The sequence below is a fragment of the Ursus arctos genome, unplaced genomic scaffold (genome assembly GCF_023065955.2).
Source record: "Ursus arctos isolate Adak ecotype North America unplaced genomic scaffold, UrsArc2.0 scaffold_28, whole genome shotgun sequence".
Lineage (NCBI taxonomy): Eukaryota > Metazoa > Chordata > Mammalia > Carnivora > Ursidae > Ursus > Ursus arctos.
In genome coordinates, this window is record NW_026622963.1 from 21401213 (window position 1) to 21425870 (window position 24658).

Genomic DNA, 24658 nt, shown 5'->3' on the forward strand with positions numbered 1-24658 from the left:
GAGGTTGTCAGGGCAGAAGGCGTCGAGACGTGCTGAATGAGGAAGATGCGAAAAGTGAAACCATGACAAGTGCCTCCAGGCTGCCTCCAGGTGGCCGTGGTTGGGGGCACACTTGGCTCTGAGCCTCTTGGCCACTCATGCAGGCGGGGACCCCACCGCGTTACACCATTGTCATGAGACCAGCGCGTCCCAGTTCACTCGCGTGTGTGCGTATGATTGTTACCAGTGTCCTAAGCGGTGAGGTGGGACTGTGTGGGTGGGAGGCTGGTCTCCTCCACCAGGCTGGGCACCAGGCTCATGGCTTTCTGGTCACGTGGTCCCAAGACCAACACACAGGGCTGGCAAGTCACGTTTTCCTTCTTCCCCTTCCCGCACCCCCACCTTCACTTCCTCCCCCAGCTTTTCCCTATTTGCCGTTTTCCCTTCTCTCCTATCTTCCTTGGTATCAGGCTTGTTCTTGACAGGTCACAGGTTTCCAGTCAGAGCCAGTCTTTGAGCATAGGAATAGGGTGCTTGCTTAACAGAGGAAACACCAAGACGGTTTCCAGTTCTGACCACTATGGCACAAATCTTCATTCGCCAGGAGATTGAAATGTGGCACCACCAGGAGCAAGAGTCTGAATGAGATGTCTTAGAATTGGAGGAAAACAGTATAGGATTGACAAATATATATTATTGTGGGTTCCCCATATTTCAAACCCTGTGCTTCCTAGGGAGTCTAGCAGTGGGTGATCCCGAGCCTCCGCTCTGGCTCGGCCACATACGAGCTGGGCGACTTTGAGTGAATCTCCTTAAAACGATCATTTTTCGCCAGGTGACTTAAAAGGCCCTTCAAAATCTAGTATAATGATAGCTGGCATTCGTGTCACATTTTAGAGTTTGCAAACTGATTTTTTTATATTCTGTTTCTTCAAGCCCATAAACAAATGTGAGAGACAGGTGTCAAAAACTGGCCAACCAACCCTTCATTCTCTGGGGGCCGTCTCCAGAAAGGGATCACTACACAAAGCAACGTGAAATGGGCTTCGTCAGAGGGAGAGCCGACACGTTGAAGTCTGGTTGGGGCTAGACCAGTGCGTGTTGGTCTCTGTCCGTTGACGGAGCAGCGAAAGCATGTGCTGGCTTGAGGAGTGGTGCTCCTTCCCGGCGTTCACGAGCCAGCTTCTGTGCTGGGCCCGGGAGGGGCCTCTGCTCCAGGCCCCTGCTACTCCCCGTGCTTGCCCGAGGAGCTGACCCACCACATTGCCTGTACCTGTCTGCCTTCCCCGGAAGATTCTGTGCCTGGCAGGGCTAAGCTCCGCCTTTTACCTGTGTGTCCTTCCGTGCCTGGCACAGAGCTTGTGAGGCCCAGTCACTGCTGTTAATTGATTGAATGAATGAACGAATAATGAAGGACCTCCAGCATTTCTGAATAACCGGCATTTTTATCATGTGGTTTTCTCCCCATATGATTTATAGCTGGCTCTTTTTTCTTTTGAATATACAACTTTCCTATCAACCGTTCATTGTGATTATGGACTCTATTTCAGACCCCCCGTTGAAGGGCAGACACCTAGTTCTATCTTCTTTCTTTCTTCTACACCACATCACCTTGCTACTTCTATTCACCTGCTGGGGCTATTCGAACAAAATACTGTAGACTGGGCTGCTTGAACCACAGAAATCTGTCTCGCGGTTTTAGAGGCTGGAAGTCCAAGATCAAGGTGTCACCCGGTCGGTTTCTCCTGAGGCCTCTCCCGTGGCATGCAGATGGCTGCCTTCTCCCTGAGTCTTCACGCGGTCTTCCCTGTGTGTGCCTATGCCCTGATCACCTCTTCTTACAAGGACACCAGTCAGATTAGCGCCCTACTCTCATGACCCCTTTTAACTTTAATCACCTTTCTAAACACCCTGTCTCCAACTACATTTACATCGGGGGGTTAGCACCCCAACATACGAATTTCAGGGAGAGGGGGGCACCATTCAGTCTATAACAGTACTCATTTGACACTTCGCCTACTGCTGGTGAAGTCTTATGTCCTTACGTGACCTCCCAGGTGTGTGTGTGTCTCATTTCCTCCACAAAATCTTTTAATTGCGCGGACCAGCTGTAATCATTCTTTACGTGACAGCCGCTTAGCTCAAGGCTGAACCCAGCCCCGTCTTGTACTTCCTTATTGCACGCTCCTTCCAATACCTCGGTGATTTTCAGCTTCTACAAAGGAAATGAATCCCTTCCTTAAAAAAAAAAAAAATACTTACATGGTGCTTTTGTTTTAACATGCCATAATTTATTTGTACGTATTATCAAGTCAGTTCGTAAGAGCAATGGTGATTCCATGAAGAGAACAATTTGAAAGCTGAAGTTATGACAGGCTGAGAGCAGTCTCATCCAATTTATTTCTGTATTTTTTTTTTTACTCTTTATTTTGCAATATTATAGAATCAGTGAAAGTTGCCAGAGAAGTACAGGGAAGTCTCTTGTACCTATCACCCTGCTTTCTCCCACAGTCGCATCTTCTGTAAGACCGGGAAATTGATTGGCATGGTGCAGTGAGCTAGACTACAGATCCTACTCAGGTTTCACCGGTTTTTGCATGAACCCCTTTTGGGGTATGTTTTTATATACGGTTCTATGCTATTTTATTATGTATGTAGATTCACCCAACCTCCAAGACAGTCAGGAGCAGAACTTGGTCCGTCACCTCCAAGCAGCTCCCTTGGGCTGCTCCTCTAAATCGCCTTCCCCCGCCCTCCTTCGTTTTCCCTAAACCCTGGCTACCATGTGTCTGTATTCCAGCTCTCTAATTTTGTCATTCCAGCATCCAATTTATTTTTGTATTTGTTTTGATTCCAAAGAATGGAAAAATAATCTGAATCACACAGATATGTGGCTGCCAGTGCTAAGAGATTTTGAACAGCTGCCTTCCGATCTCAGGGTCAAGCTCGAGCAGGAGGGGCTGTGCCCTCGGTTTTGCAGAAAATGGGATAATGTGGCACCTTGAGAAACCAGGGAAGCTTGGGGATTGCTGGTGTTCTATAATTTGGCACATGATAGTGTTTTCTGTTTGCTTTCTTGGTTTGATTAGGGTATAAACTTACATACAGCAAAGGGTACAGACCTTGGTGGATTTCTAATTTATGCCTGTGCTTTTTTTTTTTAAGATTATCTTGTATTTATTGAAATAGTTAACCTGTTTTTTATTTTTTTATTTTTTTAATTAATTAATTTATTTATTTTTAAAGATTTTATTTATTTATTCGACAGAGAAGAGACAGCCAGCGAGAGAGGGAACACAAGCAGGGGGAGTGGGAGAGGAAGAAGCAGGCTCATAGCGGAGGAGCCTGATGTGGGGCTCGATCCCACAACGCCGGGATCACGCCCTGAGCTGAAGGCAGACGCTTAACCGCTGTGCCACCCAGGCGCCCCTAACCTGTTTTTTAAATGGTGGTAGATACATATAACATAAAATTAATACGTAAAATCTTAACCATTTTTAAGTGTGTAGTTCAGTGACATGAAGCACAACCACACTGTTGTACAATCATATGCCTGTTCCCTCCAAACCACCACTCAGATTAAGCTAAGGAATGTCATCAGCCCCCTCGAAGGTTCCCTCATGCCCCCTCCCATCCACTGCCCCCCCCCCAAGGTAACATGCTGTTGTAAATGTTTTAACTACTGTCTTAAAAAGTAGCTTAAAACAGATTTCAAAATGAAATTTGAACAATTTATTCAGAGGACCTCTGAGGTAGCTAGTGGAGTTTGTTAAAAAATACTTTCCCTCTACACTGCTCAGTCTGCATGAGCCCATTTCAGCAGACCAGGATCCTGATTGCCAGGAACAGGCAAAAAGGGCATTTATCGGAAGGGGGCTGCCCATGCGGGTGGAAAGTCTGGTTGGAACACGGCACCCCAGGCAGCCCCAGAAGGTGCGGCCGTAGACACCACGCAGAGGTCCGTGGCAGGGCCTGTGGGAAATGGCCTCCATCTGCCCCAACGGCCAGCTGCTTGTCACCAGCTCCCAGTCCCACCCTAGGTCATGTGGCCTGCAGCTCCTCAACCCACCTGCGTGGTGGGGGAGGGAAGCTCTGGCTCTTTGGGCTTCCGGGGGGGCGGAGGGGGGGCAACAGTACGTCCCACAACAATGCACGGGAAGGAGTTCTCCGGTTGGGTGGGGGGGGTGGTCAGCATGCTTTAGCCAGGGGGAAGGATGGATGTTAGACATTCCAGAACCGCCAATGTTCACTACATCCCTGACCCTTAGTGAAGATTGAAGTCTGAGAACCCGACATGTCTGCAGCTTACTATCTGTGCATGTTTTAGGGGTCCCACTGACATAGGCAAAGGGGGCTTCCCTGGCCCTAACCCTAAGGTGGTCCCGACCCCGGGGCGGGAGAGGCCTCATCAAGCTCCACCTCACTGGGTAGGAGCTGGCCTGCACAGATGAGTCAACACGCTTTCAAGACAACCATCCCTGAGGGACCCTCCCTCCTGGCTCTGCCAGTTTGGGCCACTGTGGAAGGAGAAGGGGTGGCAGCACGGGGGTCCTGCTGATCTCCACCTGTCGGAGGACACACACAGGGAGAAAAGGTGACCCTTAAGGCAAAAGGTTCTGGAAAAACAACTTCATCGCTAAGAAAAGCAGCCACCCCCTCATTGGGTGGCCCCTACTTTGCATATTTGAGACCTTGCCTTTGTTGAGTTGTGGGCTTTTCCTTCATTGAATTGCTTTATCCTGAGGAAAAAGCTGTCCTAGGTGAGAAGGCATGTGAAGGGGAGAGACCTCTGGAAGCCTGTGTTTACCCTTCACATTCCTCTTTCCAACACACATACCTCTGGGCATCCGTTGGTACCTGAGCAGCCTGGATGACCAGACACATCTCAGTTATGTGGCGTTTGTCCTGGTCCCACCCTCAGCTGTAAACTGAGCTGTGGTGAATTTTTTTTTTTTTTTTTTTTTGGACAACGACCTTATTCAAGCTTCACGAATTTAGTTCTAATTATTGGGATTTGTATTTTCCCTTGCTTGCTCTCATTTTTTTAATTAATGGAAAAGCCTCCTTTCCCCGGCTGCTGCCAAGTCAGGGGATGTGATACATGATATTCCTGCACAAAGGACAATGGAAATGGTCAGCGGTCTTGTGAAATGTTTCACACGCAAGGCCAGGCAGATGCCGCCGAGGGGCTCTGAGACTGGTCCACGCTCTGGGGCCCTGCTGCTCCGGACTGAGGGCCCCATGGCTGTCCCTGAACCTCAGTGTCCCTGTGTGGCCCACAGTACTGGTGCTGAGCTCCCTGCTAGGTCTGGGCAGCCCAGTGGCAGTTTATGGATGTGGCCACTGACTTCCACGTAGTGGGTCGGTCGATGAGGGCGGAAGCGAAGGAAGGGGCATCACACACCGGGATGAAGGTTTTGGGAATGACGTATCTGCTTTGGAGGTCTGTTTCAGGCCAGCCAACGTGAGGCCATGAAAGGAAGATTTGCTGGGAAACCAGTGAGAGATGAGGGTGAGTGGGCCTAACACTGCATCTGTTCAGTTTTCATTAAATAAGAGCGTCAAGACGTTCTGAACTGTGACATGTCTCGTTAGGGCTTAGGCAAGAACGTCTTGCCACTTTGTACGTATAAAAACAAACATCAAAACGTATCCCTCTGGCTGTTTCTTATCCCCCCACATTCATCACCCTGGAGGACCTTTGGTTATTCCAGTCCTGGTGCTGTGGCTGAACATCTGTGTAGACCCCTCTGTGGAATTCCCTTCAGAGAGCACATTCATTTTTTGTGTGTTTTCGTGGTGTTGCTAAGTCTTCATTCTGCGAGGGCAGTTTTGAGTTACAGAGGTGTCAAAGGTTCGCTGTGCTGAATGAGGCTGGAAAGTACCGTTTGAGATAAAAATACAAAAGTTTTACTAGGAAGACTGAGCTTTGGGTTTGTTTCTGAGAGCTTTCCCCTGGGTTTGTTTGCTTTATTCTGTTATTCCTTGTGACCTTAACAGAAGCATGGGTTCAGTTTTGCTTCAAAATCGTTTGTCAGAAGTAGTCTCAGATGTTTGTCCCCGAAGGGCAATTACCCATTGACTGAAGAAGCTCTGATGTGTCTTCCCGGTAACCTCACCTCATGCTGGGTGCAGCCCATGCTGCCTCATTGTCAGGCTGACCCACACTGTGCCCTTTGTTGTCTACCCTGAGAGGCTTCCAGAAGAGAAGGCTTAACAATCAATGATATGTTAGTTGTCCCAAATCAGATGACCTGAGGTCTTCAGCAAGTTCATCTGTTTTTCAGAAGTTACACTGGTATTTATAGTTAGGCTCTTGACCATGATCTGTGATTTTTTTGGGGTGAGGTTTTATGAAAGGCTTCAATTTTGGAAATCAAATATGCATGCATCTAGCAATCAGGGATTCAGACTGTTTGGGCAAGTGCTGCCTTCCTCCTCGGATGATTTAAAAAAAAAAAACCAAAAAACGGCCATCCCCCGAAGAGAGTTAGCAAAGTTGCATTCTGTTAGTGTGAGGGCTTTGCTCCCTACAGATTCAGCTTGGATTTCTCAGCCAACAGAATTATCTGGGAAAGCCAAACAGTATATACTTCAGGAGGCTGGCTTCTTCCCTCACCTCTCCGGCTTCCATCTAGGTTTAGAGTAGTTTCTTAAAAATGACAAGTTGCGTCTGGATGTTGGAGAGGGTCTTCTAAGAGACCTTGGCAGGAGCTGCCGCCCCGAAGGAGAACAGAAGCGGACAGGCATGGGGTGGCCCTGGGGAGTCTCCCTCCTGTGTCCCGCTGTGTGGCTGTCCTGTGGCGTGGCTTGAACGTAGCGACCGGAGAGAATGAAAAGATGAACGCGCGTGTGTGTATGTGTGTATGTGCACGCGTGTGCCTGCATATGTACACACACATACCCTGACACACACACGCGTGCCTAAGCGTGTGCACGTTTGGCGGAAGCGTGTAGTGGGTGTACGTGCTTCCTGTACCTTGAAGTCTGGAGTCCTTTGCGCTCACAGAATTCCATGAGCTCCCTAGGAGGGAGCCGCCCCGACAAGGCCCGCCGGCCCTGGCACCAACACAAGAACCCAGGGCGGGAGGTTTCTGGTTTGGGACTTGGCAGGAAGTCCCCCCTGAAACCAGTTGCCCCAGGGGACCAAATTCAACTTCTCTTCTTCCTTGCGCCAGGGTCATGTTTAAGGTTACATAATGGCCCGAGATACATTTCAAAATGGTGAAAAGTACGTGGGTATGTTTTGCACGGGGTGGGCTTCTGCCAGCCCTTTGGAGATTGTGGCTCTGTTTATTCTGGAACTAGACAGAGACCAACAAAACGCAGAGCCATGCCCGATTGCCTTTCGGGCTGGAAAGCAAGAGGGCTGAATACGAGAGAGCCTGGCCCCTGCACGACTCGAGCTGTGGTCCTTCAGACGCCGGCTTTGGAGTCCCCTCCTGTGTTCAGCTCAGGAAGTGGACGCCTCGTGGAGGGCGTCCTTCCCCCAGCCTGCTGATTAGCGCCTTTCCAGGTTCTGTGCGCAGGTGGCTTGAAGGGGACTCTGAAACAGACCCCCTTCTAGTTAGGTGGCCCTGATGCACGAGGTGTGGGTGACCCGCCGCCCTGTCCTGTATCGTGGGCCTAGGCACGATGTGGGCAGAGGCTGGCTGTCTCCGTTGTTCTCTGTGTTTCCACTCCTCACGGCCACAGGAGTGCTCTCTGATTAGCTTGGAATGCAGTGGGCATCACCTCGGTCCTGCGTGGCGTGCAGCTCGCAGTCAGGCCCGACCCTTTATCAGCTTTGTTAGAAATAACCACCCAAAACCCGCCTCGAATGAGGGAAGGATAGGAAGTAGAATCATAAACAGGAAAGTAGGCTGCCGTGAGATGCCTGTTGTGTAATTGTGAGTCCTTACGCACTCTTGGAGCCGGTGTGCCTCCCTTGCGTTGAGAGCCTGAGGGTTGGGTCGGAGTGAGGGGGCCAGGTTCACGGCTGCCGCCGGCCCAGTGAGCACAAAGAATCGGAGAAGGGCTCCCACCGCTGCCGTCTTCACAGTGTGAGCCTCGTGGTGGTCCCTGGCGGCACCCAAAGAGCCCCGTCATCTCCACGGTGAACACTGAACCGTCCTCAGGGCCTGCGGTTGGCTTAGTGCGGTGGTCAGAGCATCGGCCCTGCAGCTGGATGGGGGTTCGAGTCCTGCCTCCGCCACTGGCCTTGTGTGAGTCATCTAAGATCCCCACCTCTGTTTTCTCATCTATAAAATGGGAGTAAGACTACCCAGGGTTATTCTGAGGGTGAAATGGGGTGATTGATCACACCCATTAGGATGGCTGTTGCCCAAAAGAACCTAGAAAACACAAGTGAGGTGAGGATGCGGCGGTAAGGGCAGCCCGCGTGTACCGCTTGAGGGAAGGTATGGTTCGTCTGCTACGGAAAACAGTACGGGAGTTCCTCAAAACATAAAATACATCGTCTAGGAATTCCTTCTCTAGATACATACCCAAGAGAAATGGGACTTGAGCAGATATTTGTACATCCACGTTCATAGCAGCACTATTCATGAAGAAGTAACTTCGGTGTGCTCTGAACGATGAACAGAGAAAACATGGTGTGTACACACACACACGTACACACATGGATTTTACTCGGCCTTAAAAATGGGTTTTCTGAGATATGCGATAACATGGATAAAACTTGAAGACATTATGCTAAATGAAATACGCCTGTCGCAAGAAGTCAGATAATTTATGATTCCATTTATGTGAGGTTCCTGGAGTCAAAATCATGGAGACAGAAAGTAGGATGGCAGGGGTTGGAGGGCAAGGAGAATGAAGAGTTGCTGTTTAATGAGTGTTGAGGTCATGATCTCAGGATCCCGGAATCGAGCCAGGTCGGTCCCCCTGCTCAGTGGGGGGCCTGCTTCTCCCTCTCCCTCTGCTGCTCCCCCTGCTTGTGCTCTCTTACTCTCTCTGTGTCAAAGAAATAAAATCTTAAAAAACAAAAGACGAAAAAGCTGTCAAGATGGATGGTGGTGATGGTTGTACCACAATGTGAATGTATTTAATGCTGTTGAAATGTGTGCTTAAAAATGGTTACAATAGTAACTTTCGTGTTACATATACTTCACTACAATTTTATTTTGTTATTCAAGATGTTATTTATTTGAGAGAGACAGAGTGAGGGAGAGCATGAGCTGGGTGAAGGGCAGAGGGAGACACTTAATGGACTGAGCCCCCCAGGCACCCCTACAATTTTTTTTTTAAAGATTTTATTTATTTACTTATTTATTTATTTATTTATTTATTTATTTATTTGACAGAGATAGAGACAGCCAGCGAGAGAGGGAACACAAGCAGGTGGAGTGGGAGAGGAAGAAGCAGGCTCATAGCAGAGGAGCCTGATGTGGGGCTCGATCCCGCAACACCGGGATCACTCCCTGAGCCGAAGGCACACGCTTAACCCCTGTGCCACCCAGGCGCCCCACCCCTACAATTTTTTTTAAAGCGAAATGGCCAAAAGAGCAAAGTTATGAATTTTATTCACTACTCCTTCTTCTCCAGATTTCTTCTAAGAAGAATCGGTCAGGGTGGGAGAAGTACCACTCCCAGAGAAGGGGGTTCTCATGCTCCTCTCCCTGGGAGGCCAGGTGGGAGGTAAGGAGATATAAGCAGCTGCAGGACCTTGGCTAGTATGTGGGGCACAGCAGGGAGGGAGGAGGAGAAGAACCTGTAAGGGCTGGGAGAGGATGAGGCTCTGGGTGGGGGGAAGAGTGAAGAGAGGAGAGAGCATTCTAAGACGCATTGCTGGGGGGATGAATTATAGAGCCTTCTTTAATATTCTTAGAGAGATGCAAGCAGGGATTAGGAGACCCTTTCCAAGTTTCTTTGATTGGTAGGTGTGCTTCTTTGGCTTAGATTCCAGGGTCAGATTGGACCGTGCAGGCACTGAGACTCAGTGAAGTGTTACCACTGGTATTTTGGGACCATGGGCCATCGTCATCTGTGTCTGGCGTTAAAGTCATCATTTTACAGTTGAGCCAAGAGTTCACTTTCTCAGCTCACCTGTTGGATTCATGGTATATAGAGCTGGGGTTGGTCACATCCAAGCCATGTGGTTAGTGCTCAGAATTAACCACAGGGTAGGATGTGCGTGACCTTCCAGAGGCAGAACTATGATTTGGGGAAGAATGTTTATTTGTTGCTTGTATATTTCAGGCAGTTTACCAGAATCCTGTGGTTGTTGTGAGCTCCTTAAATTGAAGAATCCCCAACTCCCCCCGTATGAAGTTGAAAGTTGGCTCCGACTTTTCTAGCTCAGTTTCTACAAATATGCAGCTCGAGACTTAGGAGTGCTTCAGGACAGGGAGAGGAGGTTATGTCAGGCCAGCCTATTGGTCTGTTCTGTCGCAGACACCAGATCTGGGCCTGGCTGTTATTTAGGGTTTGGATTCAAACAGCCTTTGGAATTACTGGCATAGACAACTTGGATCAGAAATTCCTGACAAGTGCTCTTGTGGGGGGAGGGGGCTCCCACCCAGATGCACCAGAAAGTCTGAGTCCTGGCTAGGAAGGGCTGAGTCCTGGTTAGAAAGGTCTGAGTCCTGGTTAGGAAGGGACTGAGTCCTGTTTGGGAAGGGACTGAGTCCTGGTTAGGAGAGACTGAGTCATGGTTCAGAAGGGACTGAGTCCTGATTAGGAGGGTCTGAATCCTGGTTAGGAGGGTCTGAGTCCTGGGCTGATGCTGAGGGTAGGGCGTATTTCCCCAGAGGGCTTACTGTCTCCTGCTCTGAGAGTAGTGAGGCCCTCACGGGTGGGATTCACATCTGATTTATTTAGCAAGTCGAGTAAATAAGGGCAATGTATCCTTGTTCATCCTCCTCCTGGCCACATTGGCCTTGTCTCTGCAGTGCCCTGGCCCTCAGTCCAACAGCATGAGGCAGGTCAAGGAACCCGGCAGCTCAGTAGACATCCATATGCGGACAAGATGCCAGCCTCTGAGGTTGGACAGCACTTCTCTGGGGTTCCCTCCTCCAGAACCCTCTTCTCTGCTCACATCCACAAAAAGTAGACTTTTCTAGCTTTTCAGCATCCTTAGATCTTCTGTTGGTCATGGGCATTGTCTTTATCAGCTTGGGCTGCCTTAGCGAAACACCCCAGACTGGCAGGCTTCAACCGCAGACTTTTGTTCTTCACGATTCTGGAGGCTGGGAAGTCCCAGATCAGGGTGGCGGCCAATTCAGCGTCTGCTGAGGTCCAGCTCCCTGCCTTGCTGATGACCTCTGTGTCCTCACTGGTGGAGAGCGAGCCAGTGAGCCTGGTCTGTCTTCCTCTTCTTACAAGGACACTCATCCCAACATGGGGGCTCCACCCCCATGACTCATCTAAATCTGATCATCTCCCAAAGGCTCTCACCTCCTGAAAGCACCCCACTGGGGGTCAGGGCTTCCATAAGTGACTTTGGAGGTGGGGGACGCAAACAGGCAGTGCATAGCAGACAGCGGCAGGCAACAGTTTAGCACCTCACAAGCCTGGGAGCAGTGCCAAGATCCAAACCTTCTTTGAACTTCCCCTTGGAACATGGAGGAGCTTTGCTTTCAACAGAGCCTTCTGCTGTATCCCTGTACCAGCCCCTGGTGGACAGATGGCGTCCGTGCTGCTGCCCGTCCTGTTGTCTGCTGGTGACGGAGCTGCCACCACTGTTTGTCAGGAACTTTGGTGTCAGATGCTTCAAGCCTTTAATTCATTTAATCCTCCCGATTCTCTGAGGAAGTGATGCTCATTTTACCTGTGGGGAAACTGAGGCACAGAGCGATAACTAACTTGCCCAGAGCCCCACACCGCACGTTAGGTGGTGGAGTCAGCACCTGACCCATCACTGGACCCCTGACAGTTCAGTTCCAGTCTTTTCTCTTAACTATACCTTGCTTTTCTTTTCTTTTTTTTTTTTTTTTTAAAGATTCTATTTATTTATTCAACAGAGATAGAGACAGCCAGCGAGAGAGGGAACACAAGCAGGGGGAGTGGGAGAGGAAGAAGCAGGCTCATAGCAGAGGAGCCTGATGTGGGGCTCGATCCCACAACGCCGGGATCACGCCCTGAGCCGAAGGCAGACGCTTAACTGCTGTGCCACCCAGGCGCCCCTATACCTTGCTTTTCAATAGCCCTTTAAGTGAGGTATCGTGATTCCTGAGAGCAGATGGGGACACTGAGCCCCCAAAAGGAGACATTTCTTGTCTGAAATTAGACCATAATAAGTGACGGCTGGCTTCGAAGGAACTCACTGGAAAGCCTGAGGGTTTAACTCCTAACTCTCTTGCCAGATCTGTGCCCATTTGATTTTCTCTTTCTGCGACTACTGCTTGCCTATCGTGATTTCTACCAGTATGGCCTCCTTTTTCCGGTCTCTGTCATGTGCTATTTTCAGAATAGCCCTTTGTCCTCACGGACGCTTTGCTTCTCTGGGCTTTACATTTGTATGTATTCCTTGAGTACCCTTATGTGCCAGGCACTGCTCCAAGCCTGGGGACACCGGATGTACAAAATCAAAGCCTTGGTTTTGTGGCACGGACATTTTAGCAGAGGGGATGGCTGTGTGTGATCTCAAAGTAAACTCAAGAGTAGGAGTAGAGGTCATTGGTAAAGAGGAAAGGTAGGGAAGGGGCATCAGGATTTGAGGAGGTGGGATTTCAGATGATAGCTGGCGTGGCCAAAGACTTTGGTGAGTGGGTGACATGTGGCCAGCAGACTCCTCGCCTGTAATCTCTTTGGCCGGCCGGGGCTTCTAGAGGTGTTGATGTCCACCATGCCAGGAATATTAATCTCTAACAGCAAAGGGAGGGTACCCAGGGTGAGCAGCCGTCCCACAGTGGGGACAAGCAGGGCGTCCCCGGCCCCTCTCTACCTTTGCCTTCCTTAACGCAGGACCCCTGGCTCTGCTTCTCAGCCACAGTCTGACCTGGGTTTGGGTCCTCGTGCTGCTGTTTACTTGACATTGAGCACATCACTTAATATACTCAGCAGTCCTCAGTTTCCCTATTTGTAGGAGATCTCAACATGATCCTGGATGTCTTTCCCCCCCCCCACACATGCCTGTGGGGAACCGGATGATGGTGAGTGCTCTGCAAATCTTGTCTGCCTCCTTTCAGTTGGCCGCAGGCCTTCCTGCCCAGCTGCCCCCAGCCTGTCACTGTGTGGGTCTTCTGGGAAGGGCGCTGGGCAGGGCTTCAGAGTACGTCAGGGTGAGGGCTCTTCAGGCAGGAGTCACAAGTGTGAGTGAGGACAGCTGAGACAAAGGGTAGACGCTGAGGGGCCTGGTGTTTGTTGAGGTTCTCCCAAGGACAGGTTCCCGACAGATGAAGGAACCAATGCTGAGTTTACCCCAAGTTGCACGGCCGGCAAGTGTGGGCCAGCCTGATCCCCGATTTATGCTTGTGCCAGAGGGGGTTGCTGACTCTGGGGCAGGATCGTGGAGGCCTGGGGGGGAGAGCCCGGCTGGCAAGTTTAGATTTGAGTTCCGGCCAGGAGGGAGTAGAAGTTTCCAGCATGGCCTCTGTTTTTTTCCCAAGGCCTCTGTTTCCAGAATCCCAGCTCTGCTAACCGTGGAAACCCAGGCAAGTCGCTTGTCCTCATGTTTCAGTTTCCTGGTCTGTAAAATGGGCATAATCATAATTCCTCCTCGTGTGGTAGTTGTGGAAAGGAAATGAGACAGTGTAGGCCCAGGGCCTAGGGCTCACAGTAAATGCCGGATCTACGCAGGCTCAGTTGGCCTTGTTTGAGTGCCCCCTGCCCCCGACAGGGGTCCGAGGAGAACCCGGAAGTCCTGGGTGCTGCTGTTCAGGAGGAGAGATGCTCAAAGCTGATATGTCTTCAAGGGCAATCTCCGACCACAGCATCAGCACCACCTGGGAAGGAGGTAGAAATGCATGTTCTTGGCCCCACCCAAGGCCTTCTGCACCCAAATTTCTTTGCAGTCTGTTTTCACAAGCTCTCAGGGGTTCTGATGTGCACTCAAGTTTGAGAACCACTAACCTGAACCTTGGCAGTGCCAGAGAAACAGCAGGCCTGAATTCTCCCGCGTGTGTGTGTGTGTGTGTGTGTGTGTGTGTGTGTGTAGGGTGGGAGGGGACAAGGGGATCTTTGCCTGCCAGCTCAGGGAAGCTAGATGGATGCCCAGCAGCTGCATGGAGAGGAACCTGGGAGGCAACCCTGGGGACCCCCTCCCCAATGTCAGCACGGCTGACATCCTTCCCCGAGCAGGCTCTGAACATTCTGGTAAATAGAATCCTCGCCCTGTCACTGCTGAAGAAGACACTGTCCCTAAACACTATTCTGCCATTTCTCCTTTTCCACCCCCGCCCCCCCGCCAAGACTCTTCTGGCTTCCTGCCTCACTGCGGGGTCATTTGGGCCATCTTCTCAAATTGCCAGAAGGTGCTGCTCCTACAGCATGGGGCTCCTTTTACTTTTCCCACGCATTCCAGGGTTTTTTGTTTTGTTTTGTTTTACTTTATGAAAATGATTAGCGGTTTTTGTTTTTGTTTTTTTCGGAAGAACCAATTCACCTTAACTGCTTCCCTCTCTCGGGTTCTCACTGCTTTTCTCTTGTTTGGTGTCCTTCTAGTCCAGATATTTCTGATTGTCTCTGGTACCCCATGGTTACAGAATCAAACAGGACCAAACAGCTGTGCCTGGGCCATGGAGGGGCTGCCTTGGGAGCAGCCGGGATGGCCCGAGCCCACCCCACGGCTCCCCCGCTCCCTGGGTTGGGCTGCTAATGAAGTGGAGGGGTTCCCTCCCCGAGAGGCCAGGGCGAGGGGAGCGGTGGGAGCCCCCCTCCCTGGGGCCGGCCTCTCTGGGGGCCGGTTACAGCATTTCCTTTGCCACAGAGCTCCAGCTGCCAAGGTAAACATAAGTTTTGAGATAAAGTGGAAACCCCAAGAGGTTTTCTTTTTAATCTTGGAAAAGGAAATCAATAAGACAGTCGCTGTGTTGGGCCAAGCAGTCCTTTTCCTCCATGCCCAGATTTGCACGGGCCGCGTGTAGAAGTCAGAGCGAGCTGTGAACGCAGGGATCATGGCTAAGGCCGCGGGAGCAGGTCACAGAAGCAGAAGGAGGGCTCTAGAGGCACGCTGGCTCCGTTCCCTACTAGCGTGTGACCTCGGGCTTCTTCCCCGCACGCACCCTCCTCAGCGGTGGTGGGGGTGGCGGCCCGCCTGACCGTGTTGTCAGGATTGAGTAAGCCAACAAATGTAAAGCATTTGGCCCAGGGCCTGCCTGCCTCGTGGAAAATGGTGGCTGTGATTTTTATTAGCCGTTTCTAGGAATCGACTGGCCATCCTATAGTCTGTGTTTCAGAAGGCACCTGATACGTCTAACCCACCAGCAATTCCCACCTGCTGTGCCTTCAGAATATATTCTTAATCAGACCTCTTTAAAGCACCCCTGCTGCTCCCCCTGTGTGCCAGGCAGTTTACCCTCACCTGCTGGGTGAGTTCCTTGCTTGAACTCCTCTGGTGGCTTTGGATAAAATCCACAGACCTGCGGGCCCCGGAACATTGTGGCCCGTGGCTTCCTTACTGATCCCGACTCCCAGTGCCCATGGCCTCACTCACCTGTGCCTGCCACCTGTTCCTCCCTTGCCAAGCTTGCCGCCGTGTCCGGGCTTTGCACCTGCTCTTGCTGGGCTGGGCATGCTCTCCCGCTAACGTCTCAATGGCTCACGCTCTCCTTCCTTCAGGTCTGTGTTGAGGTAGCATCTGAGAGAAGCGAAAGCGGCCTCTCTGTTCCCTGCTCAGGTAATCAGTACCCCAGATTACTTGTTTATCCATGTGCCGTCGGCCTCTGCAGCAGGAGCACAAAGCCCAAGAAGTTACTTCTTTGTCTTCACGGCCCCGTTATATTCCCAGCCCCAGCACGTGATGGCTCCATGAATGTTTCTTGTATAACTGAATGAATGAATTAAAATGAATTTGTTGAACAGGTAAATTGGTAGTGGTGTCGAGAAATTAAGGGCTCATGTCCCACTGCTAGGGGGTGTTCAGTTCCCTTGATGACTCCAGCTTATCATCTTAAAAGAGGACGCCCAGGGACGCCTGGGTGGCGCAGTTAAGCGTCCGACTCTTGATTTTGGCTCAGGTCCTGTGATCTCATGGTCATGAGATGGAGCCCTGTGTCAAGGTCTGTGCTGGGCGTGGAGCCTGCTTGGGATTCTCTCCCTCCCTCTCTCTCTGCCCCTCCCCACTGCTGCTTGCGTGTGCACTGGTGCTCTCTCTCTCTCTCAAGGAAAAAAAAAAGGATGCCCAATATAACCTTCCAATGTGTTAATCTTCCATAAAGGAGCTTCAGATGCAACTGGTATTTGTTAAATGTTTAGATAGCTCCACTTTTAAGAAAGAAAACAATGCAGTGGGACTTGGAGGTTAAGAAGGGTGTACCTCTCACAGGTGTACCTGAGGTGGCCCTTCTGCCTGTGAAACTGTGGGCAGTTGGCTGAATATGTGCTGCCTCAGATGTAGATCTTAAGGGCAAGGGAAACGGTGTCTGCACAGGAGTGTTGTGAGGATGAGATGACATGAAGCCCACCGTGTGGTCTGCAGGTGAGGCATGCTCAATCCGCGTTAGCTACTTCACCCTTACCACTCCATGGCGGCAGCTTGGTCAGGTAGCGGGCTGGGCAGGTATGCAGGGGGAGGAAGGACATGGTTCTGCTGACTCTGGGCCTGACAGTGGCCTACACAGTCTTGTGGCCTCCCTAGGTTTCCCAGCACAAGCAGGGAGTGGTACTGCTGACGGTGCATCTGTGTCCCCCCAGCATGTTTTTGATTAAGAAGAGAACAGGCGTACTGGGAGCGCATGTAACCTCTCTGCATGACTTGATGTTGGTCTAGGAATAACAGAGAATTCATTCTGTGTCTGGCACCATTTTCGTCTCCCTCGGGCTTCCAAAGCACATGGATGTGTCCACGCCCAGGACTTGAATGTCACCTCTGCCTTTGGAGGGGAGGATGCAGGTTGGGGGTGGGGAGGTGGCGGCAGAGGAGAAGCCGAGCCTCCCATCCCGACTCTACACTGCAGGCAGGGGTCCCACCTGGCGGGATTGGCTCCCCAGGCTAGTCTGGGGCTGTGGGGCCCTCTTGGAGAGCGTTTTGCCTTCTGAAGTGTGCAGCGAAATCTGGAACTGCTTTTTGGGCAGGTGTCCCCAGCCCAACCCAGTTTTCCTGCTTACCTTATTCTGAGCATAAATTCGTTCATGTCCCTTCAGCTGAGGGAAAACAAGTCTTGACTCTTAAGACAATTCAAGTGGGCTAAGGCCTCCTTGATTCATGCTTGCTGACTTATTAAGTTCTAGAGTAAGTGCAATTTATTAAGTAGGACGAAGGTTCAGGAATTAGACGTGGAGAGTAATGAAGGAGAGCGATGCCAAGGATTTATCCTGCATCTGTGCTCAGCCCAAATTTGGGCTCCAAAGAAGAAAACTGATGAGGAATTTCTATACATCATTGAAGTCTCCAGGGGCTTACTGTAAGATTACATAATACAACCGTGGCTGACTCTGAGGCCAGAAAATGTATACTCAAAGCTCACAAGAAAGCAGCAGACAAGCGAAGACCCTTTTGGACAAGACTGAGTGAGTTCAGGGAAAGTCTACACCTGACCAGCCAAGCAAAGGATTCCAAACACCTCTTTCCCTGAGAAAGCCAGGGGCATGATGGGAAATTACTCATTGTGTGACGTCAGCTCTGGAGAAGGCCTTTTAATCCCAGCTAAGAGGCCAGCTGGTGAAACACTTAGAAAAATACGGTTGGATCACAGACGGTCCTTGGTTAAGGGAGCAAGGTCTCCTGTCACTAACCGGACGGGTCCCCTTCTCCCATCCCGGCCAGGCCAGCAGCCGCTGAGAGGTGCTGCTCGTTCCTGTAAGCAGGCAGTCGTCATCTGCGCAGTTCCAGTGGCTGGGTTAGGAAGTAAGGCGCGCAGGCACACTGGGAAATGTCTTTAATGAAACGAGAATTAGCCAGAGAGTTAGAAGCAGGGGTCATTGCCAAAAGGCATTGCACCGAAGCCTCAATTAAACTTTCCATTGGATTATCTGATGATAAGTAGTGTGCCTTTGGGATTTTCTTGTCTTTGATAAATGGCACGAGTTCAGAATTTAAAGCAGCATGGGCCGTAACGTAACACAGCGCTGGAAATCATGAGGCACGCCATCACTAGATAAAAAGCACTTAAATTACCCCGATGGAAGTATTTATCTTAAAGACTGCTTTGGATTATTTCCCCCCGAGGACGTGCGGGCTCTCCATCTGTGCTCTGATGGGAAGGATTTCCAACTTTGAAATTCCTTTTGGTGCCAACAGAGTTCTCGGTGCCGGGAGGAAAGAGTGGCTGCCTCCCAAGACTTACCTTGCCATGACGAATCATTCCCCCTTCCTCCCCGCAGATGGGTCTTGTCCCCAACTGCTGGGAGACAGAGGGATGGCCTCCTAAGTGGGTCACCAGGCAGAGTCAAAACACCTGTGTCTGGCATGGTTCAGTATAAACAAGGGGCTTTGATTCTCCTGCTAAGATATGTTTCCGTGCATGTGTGTGTGTGTGCATGTGTGTGTGTGTGTGTTTAAATCTACTTTTGTAATTATCTTTGTTCCTAGTGCTCCTGTTACCCACAAAGGACCTTCATTTAAACAATAAAACCATCGATTAAAAACCCAGTACTTCCTAAGCTTTTGCTGAATTGCCAAACCTGATGGAAATGTTCAGTATCAGTCTCTCGTGTGCTCAGTGGCCAGCCTGAGATGAACATTACAAAGATGCCTCTGGACAGTCAGCCTCTCTATCTTTCTGGAGCTTTTCGGCTAGCATGCTGTTGCTATTCCCATCCAAACCGGTTTCCTCCACGTCTCCATCTGCTCTTGAGCCATTGCTGGCCTCAGGACCTACCCCCCATCCCCGCCCACGGGCTTGGAATTCACTCCCCTGCATCCCTGGTATAGACTCCTTCTCCTCCAACTCTGTCCGTATCTGGAGGGAGTGATCTTACACACTAGGATCTGCTACCATTTAGCCTACCGTCAGCCGTCAGCCCCTGGCGCTCATCCGACGGTCTCTAGAACGTGGAGATCACGCCGAAGGTATCAGAAGGCAGCCGCCAGCAAGGCCGGGCAGCCTCGGCCCGCGGTGAATGTCCTAGCTAATGTTTCTGCTTCCTTCAGACCATCCCGAGGGTTTTCTCTGTTAATACTCCTTGGTTCTCCTCAGAGGCCTAACTTTGGTTATGCTCTTCCAGGCTTGGCCAGGAAGCTTCGAAAACTTCAGCATGGGCTGGGTGGTCAGAGGCCAGAGCAGAAGGAGTTGAGGCCCTTGCAGTCGGCCGATGGGCCTGCCAGCCTATGTGCTGCCTTCATCCGGTGAGGGAGGCCCACACAGTCCTGGTTCCCCTTGTTCGTCACCTCACATGACTGTGTGAGCCCTTTGTCTTAGCCCTGTGTGCACCTGCCTGCCGCAGCTCGGTACACTACCACCTGGAGACGCTTTTCCTCACATTCCCTGACTGCTCTGCAGCGGAAAGCCTTGGCATTTGCTCAGGTGGACAGAGCCTCGCGCTGGTTCTCCAGGCTCTCCTGCTGCGGTCATGGGGTCAGCAGCTTCCACGGCGGGTGTGGCCTTTGAGCGGCCACCTCTGGGACATCATGTGGTTCTGTGCGGTCAGCATGGAGTGAACTATTTGGACTGTAGGCCAGGAGGTTGGGGCCTATTCAGTGTAGTGGGGCCAGCCTCATGTTTTTTCTCAGTCCAGGGACGCGTACAGTCAGTGTCCTGGTAAACAGGTGGGCCTGTGTATTTCATAGAGCAGAAGCCACCAGGCTGAGAGTGAATAGTGCATCAACAAAGATTCATCAGGACTCACGTTCCGGTCAGGGGGGTGGGGCAGAATATTAGACTGTGCTCCTGGGGAGCTGGGCCCACTCACCGGTTCACTCAACACTGAGAATGGGCGTGGAGAGGCACTTAGGGGGAGGGAAGGTGTTTTGATAGCCATTGTCTATGGAATAAACGGTGAACTGCCAACTTGGGGTCTTCAGGGAAGACACAGTAGCTGTCTTCCTCTCCCAAGCTTGGAGTCAGTGGCCGTCACAGCTCCCACTGATGAAGTGACTGGGGGAAGGAGTCCTGAATGTCACTGAATGTTTCACCCAAGAATTAGGGGCACCTCGGTGGCACAGCGGTTAAGCGTCTGCCTTCCGCTCAGGACGTGATCCCGGCGTTATGGGATCGAGCCCCACATCAGGCTCCTCTGCTGTGAGCCTGCTTCTTCCTCTCTCACTTCCCCTGCTTGTGTTCTCTCTCTCGCTGGCTGTCTCTATCTCTGTCAAATAAATAAATAAAATCTTTAAAAAAAAAAAAAAAAGAATTACCAAGCTTCTCCAGCTGCAGCTGTCACGGGAGAAGAGGCCGTGCTGAGCGTCCTGTCCTCCTTAGGCAGGCAGGTGATCTCCTTCCCCCAGGCCCCCAGGCTGGCCAGCTACCCATTTACTGGGTAGAACCTAACTACGGCTAAGGTCTGTCCACATGGAAACATGAGAGCTGGAGCGTCAGGGTCCTACAAGAACACTCTGAACATGGCCGCCAAAGGTCCATGCCTCTGTCTGCCTTACACATTCAGTGGTTTCTTGCATCTCACACCAGGACCTCCGCGTCAGCCAACCTAGTGTCCTGGACCTTGCCTTCCTGCAGAAAGTACCCTATCTACCACCACCCTGGAGCCTTCCTCTTCCCCTTGGGCCAGTCCATCTTTCAAGGGCTAGTTTGTTTATTCTCTAATTAACCAACCATGAATTCAATAGTATTCATTAGCATGAGCTACGTGTCAGGCTTTGAGTGCACTGCAGTGGTTACAGTGGTGTGCAAACCAGGGAGGATTCCTGCTATCAGAACACTTACATTCTGTTTGAGGAGACAGACATAAAAGAAATAGTCATACAAATAGGTATGCGCTATAAACTATGCTAAGGTTTGTAAAACCAAAGGGCAGGGTGTTAGAGAATGTTACTTACAGGAACTTTCTGAGAGAGACAAGTGAGGGCTAAGACCTGAAGTGTGAGGAGTCTGCCATGTAAAGGTTTTGAGAAAAATGTTCTAAATGAGGAGATGGCCCCTTCGAAAGTCTCTGAGGCACAAAAATGCTTGTTGCATTTGAGGGACAAAAAGGAGCCAAATGGTGACAAATAAGGCCAAGAAAGAGATGAGAGGCCATACCACATGAGGCCTTGCAGGCGCCTTTGGGGATTGTGGATTTTATCCAGTGCAGTGATTTATCATTAAAGAGCCTCAGGCAGAATGACATGACCTGATTTACTTTTAAGGGGTCAGGGGTGGGGTGTGGTCAGGAGAAAGCAGTTGTTCTAAGATGAATGGCCAGTGTGGAAGGGACTGCTAGCTCTGTGCCTAACAGCCACACCCCCTCTCCAACCTCCCCTGCCTGTGTGCCCACCCTCAGGTGACGAATCCAGTCATGGCAGCCCAGTTTCTTTTGCTTGATAATTGACACCTAAGGCCTCCCTTGCAGCAGTGGTCCTGTGACCAGGTTTGGCCTAAGGGAAACCTACGGGAAGGCCTGCTGGGAGCTTGAGAAGAAGATTTTCTTCCCCAGGAAGCTGCTGTGTAAGGATAGTGCCTGGAGCTGCAGCAGGCTTCTCGGGTCCACCAGAGAAAGGCCAACAGCCACAGACTTGCCCATGCAGAGCTACACCTCCACCAGCTAGCTAATCAACCAGGAATTTCCCACCTCCAGACTTCTGTCTTGTGCAGTGGTTGTTCCCTCTATGATTGAACCACAGTTAGCCAAGTGGTCTGTTACTTGCAGCCAAATGCATCCTAATTTATATGTCAGGGGAGATGAAGGAAAGATTGGATCTGATACGGCCAAATGGCTATGACTCAGTAATGAATTGGAGATGAATTGGTGAGGATTTCTGGCATGATGGAGGGTGGATGGTAGGTGGGTGATGAAGGATGTCCATCTTGTTCACCCGCCAGCACCCAGCTCAGCGGCCACGATGGTAGACAGTCATTACTTGGGTAAGTTGAAACAGCTGTGATTGGGAGCTGGAATTGAACATGAGGTCTGGTTTTAGACCACAAGAAATCCAGGTGGAAGTGTCCAAGAGTCATGCTATGTGGTTCTGGATTTTCAAAGAGGGGTCTGGCTGAGATGGCAGTTGGGGCTCATCAGGGCTCAAACAGGACTGGAGCCGTGAGAAGAGGTGAGGTCACCTAGGGGATGGGGGGGTGAGAAGAGAGCCAGGCACAGACACCTTGTCCTCTTCTGCTCAGTCCTCCCCATATCTTTATTCATTAAATGATAGACATTGCCTGTTTGTCATTTAATTGCATCAAATCACATATATTAGATTGAACCAAGAAAATTGTCATTTTTAAATGTCGACACCATTGACTCTCAGCAGTTTTGGATGGTTTAACCTCATATTTCTTGGTACCCAGTCTGTACCAGATACTGTCTACTAGATCAAGCTGACTGATACACCGTGGCTTATTTCCTATCTAAATTTACTCCTGTCACTCCCCTGCATGAAACTCGCCCCTGGTTTCCTCCACACCCGCAGGGTGCAATCCCAACTGAGATGAATTCTCTAAGGCCTTTTATTGTCCGCCCCTCACCCGCCTCTCCAGACTCCTCTTTGGCCAGAAGCCTCCTGCACTTGACTTTCCAATCACGCCTCAGATCTGCAAAGGTGGTGATGGGGTTACAAGATTTCTTCGGGGTCGTACTTCCTTTGAGCATCTTCTTTCTTGTGCATTGCTTCATATGACAAGTTCAGCTGCACTGGACGTTTTCTCTTCACTTGATGGTCAGGCTGTGGACAGTACCACTTTGTGCTTCCTGAGGTGTTATGGCCCCTCAAACCCCACCTGTTTCCATTTTCCTGTTTCTGGGGTTCAGGCTGGAATGGCCCTGCCCCCCCTTCCACCCTTGGCTGATTCCTGCTTGTCTTTGGAGACATAGGACCCCTGTCTTCCTCTGTCTTTGAACACCCTCCAGGAGCTGACACTGCTCCCCTCCCTGCCCCCCAGGTGTAGCAGTCATCAGGTTGGGGGAACTCCTGTAGATCCCCTCTGTACCCTCTTGGGTCCTGCTTCGGGCTGTGTCCTGGCATTTGATTGTTTTCATGAAACCCGATGCCCTTCCTGCCACGATGGAGAAATAATTTTTTATATGCCTCTCCAGGCTTAAAAAAAAGTTGTTTTTAGATCCTGTGTGAAATTTTTGTCCCTCAGAAGGCTTTTGCTAAGATGGTTAGATACGTTTTCAACAATGTGGCAGTAGTGGCTGCCTGTTTTGCTGCAAATAGAAGAAAATCTATTTCTTGCAGAACTCAGGCTACAAAGGACATGTTTCTCAGGACTGTGAGGTTGGTGGTGGATTTGCCCTGCAAGGACGTAAGAGGAATGACAGGGTTCCAGGGAGGCCACTTTGTAGGCCCACATCCCACCTGGGGACCCAATGATCCTGGGTGCTCCTGGGTCCGATCAGAACCCCGGTGGTGAAGTTTGTGGGATTCTTGAGGTTGCCTGCCCAGTCCCACAGCTTCCTTTGCTGTTACGAGCCCCCAAAACCTAGGAGAGAGACAAAGAGCAGAACTGTCCAGAGCCTGGGGTTGCACCTTGGGGCTCACTCTGGAACTGAGGGGAGGCCCACTCCCTGAAATGTCAGTGCCTGAGGCAGCCCATGCCTGACAAAGAGCTTTCTGTGTCCTTCTGTGGCTGCTTCAGAAATGTAAGCCTCAGGGAAAGTGAAGGCAGATCAGAGGGGATGCTGGGAAAACAATGCCCTTTCCTGGCCTTTGCACTTGGGGGCGAAGAAATGGATAATTTTTTTGCCCCTTCACAATGGCAACCATTTTCTCTCTCAAATCAAGTGCTTTTGATTTCCCTCCTTGGAATGTGTGCTGACGGAGTAACTTCTAGTAACCATGTCTGTATCTCGGCCGGTTCTCTTACCCTGGGGTACCAACATCTGTCTGCAGAGGAAGAAATTGCTACCCGCGAAAACCTCCTCATGGGTGGCAGCCCCTGTCAGGTGCATGTGCCCCCCCACCCCGTAGTGCTCCCCCCACTCGGACACTCGTATTTGACATGTCTGTGCTGTGTAACTAATGAGTAGCTGAAAAGACTACGGCCAGTGTAGACATCCCCGCACATGCAGGTCACTGGGACAGAAGTCATCGTAATTCTTGCGGGTCTCCTCGTGTGGGGCTGGGTGCTTTGCCCTGTTCTCGACCTCGTGGGAAGGCAGGGTCCAGCTGTTGGCCCCGCGAGAGCAGCTCAGGGCCAGCACAGTTGGACAACACATAAAATGTGGTCATACAACCCCGTGCAGAAACAGCAGACTAGTTACCTAGGGGTTGCATCTGGCCTCAAACATGTTCTTATTAGTCTTCTAATAGTTACCCCCCCAAAAACCCCAAAAAACAAACAAAAAAACAAACAAACCCCAAACCACAATGGTGCTTTTTTCTCTTCCCTGACTCTCTGGCTTTTCTGGATAGATCTGGCGATTCCAGGCCCACATCCTGGATGGCCGCCATCTGCTGGAGTGGAGTAGGGGCCGCTCCCTTTAGATAGCTTCCGGTTTGCCACAGTCCCCACCAGGACCTCTTGTCTCTCTCCTCTGGTGCTCA

General features: G+C 50.8%; 1 protein-coding gene across 1 annotated transcript in view; it reads left to right on the forward strand.

The window, feature by feature from the left end:
- Positions 1–24658, forward strand: part of ADAMTS17 (ADAM metallopeptidase with thrombospondin type 1 motif 17) — a 351717-nt gene that overhangs the window by 97236 nt on the left and 229823 nt on the right. The gene's annotated exons all lie outside the window — the stretch shown is intronic.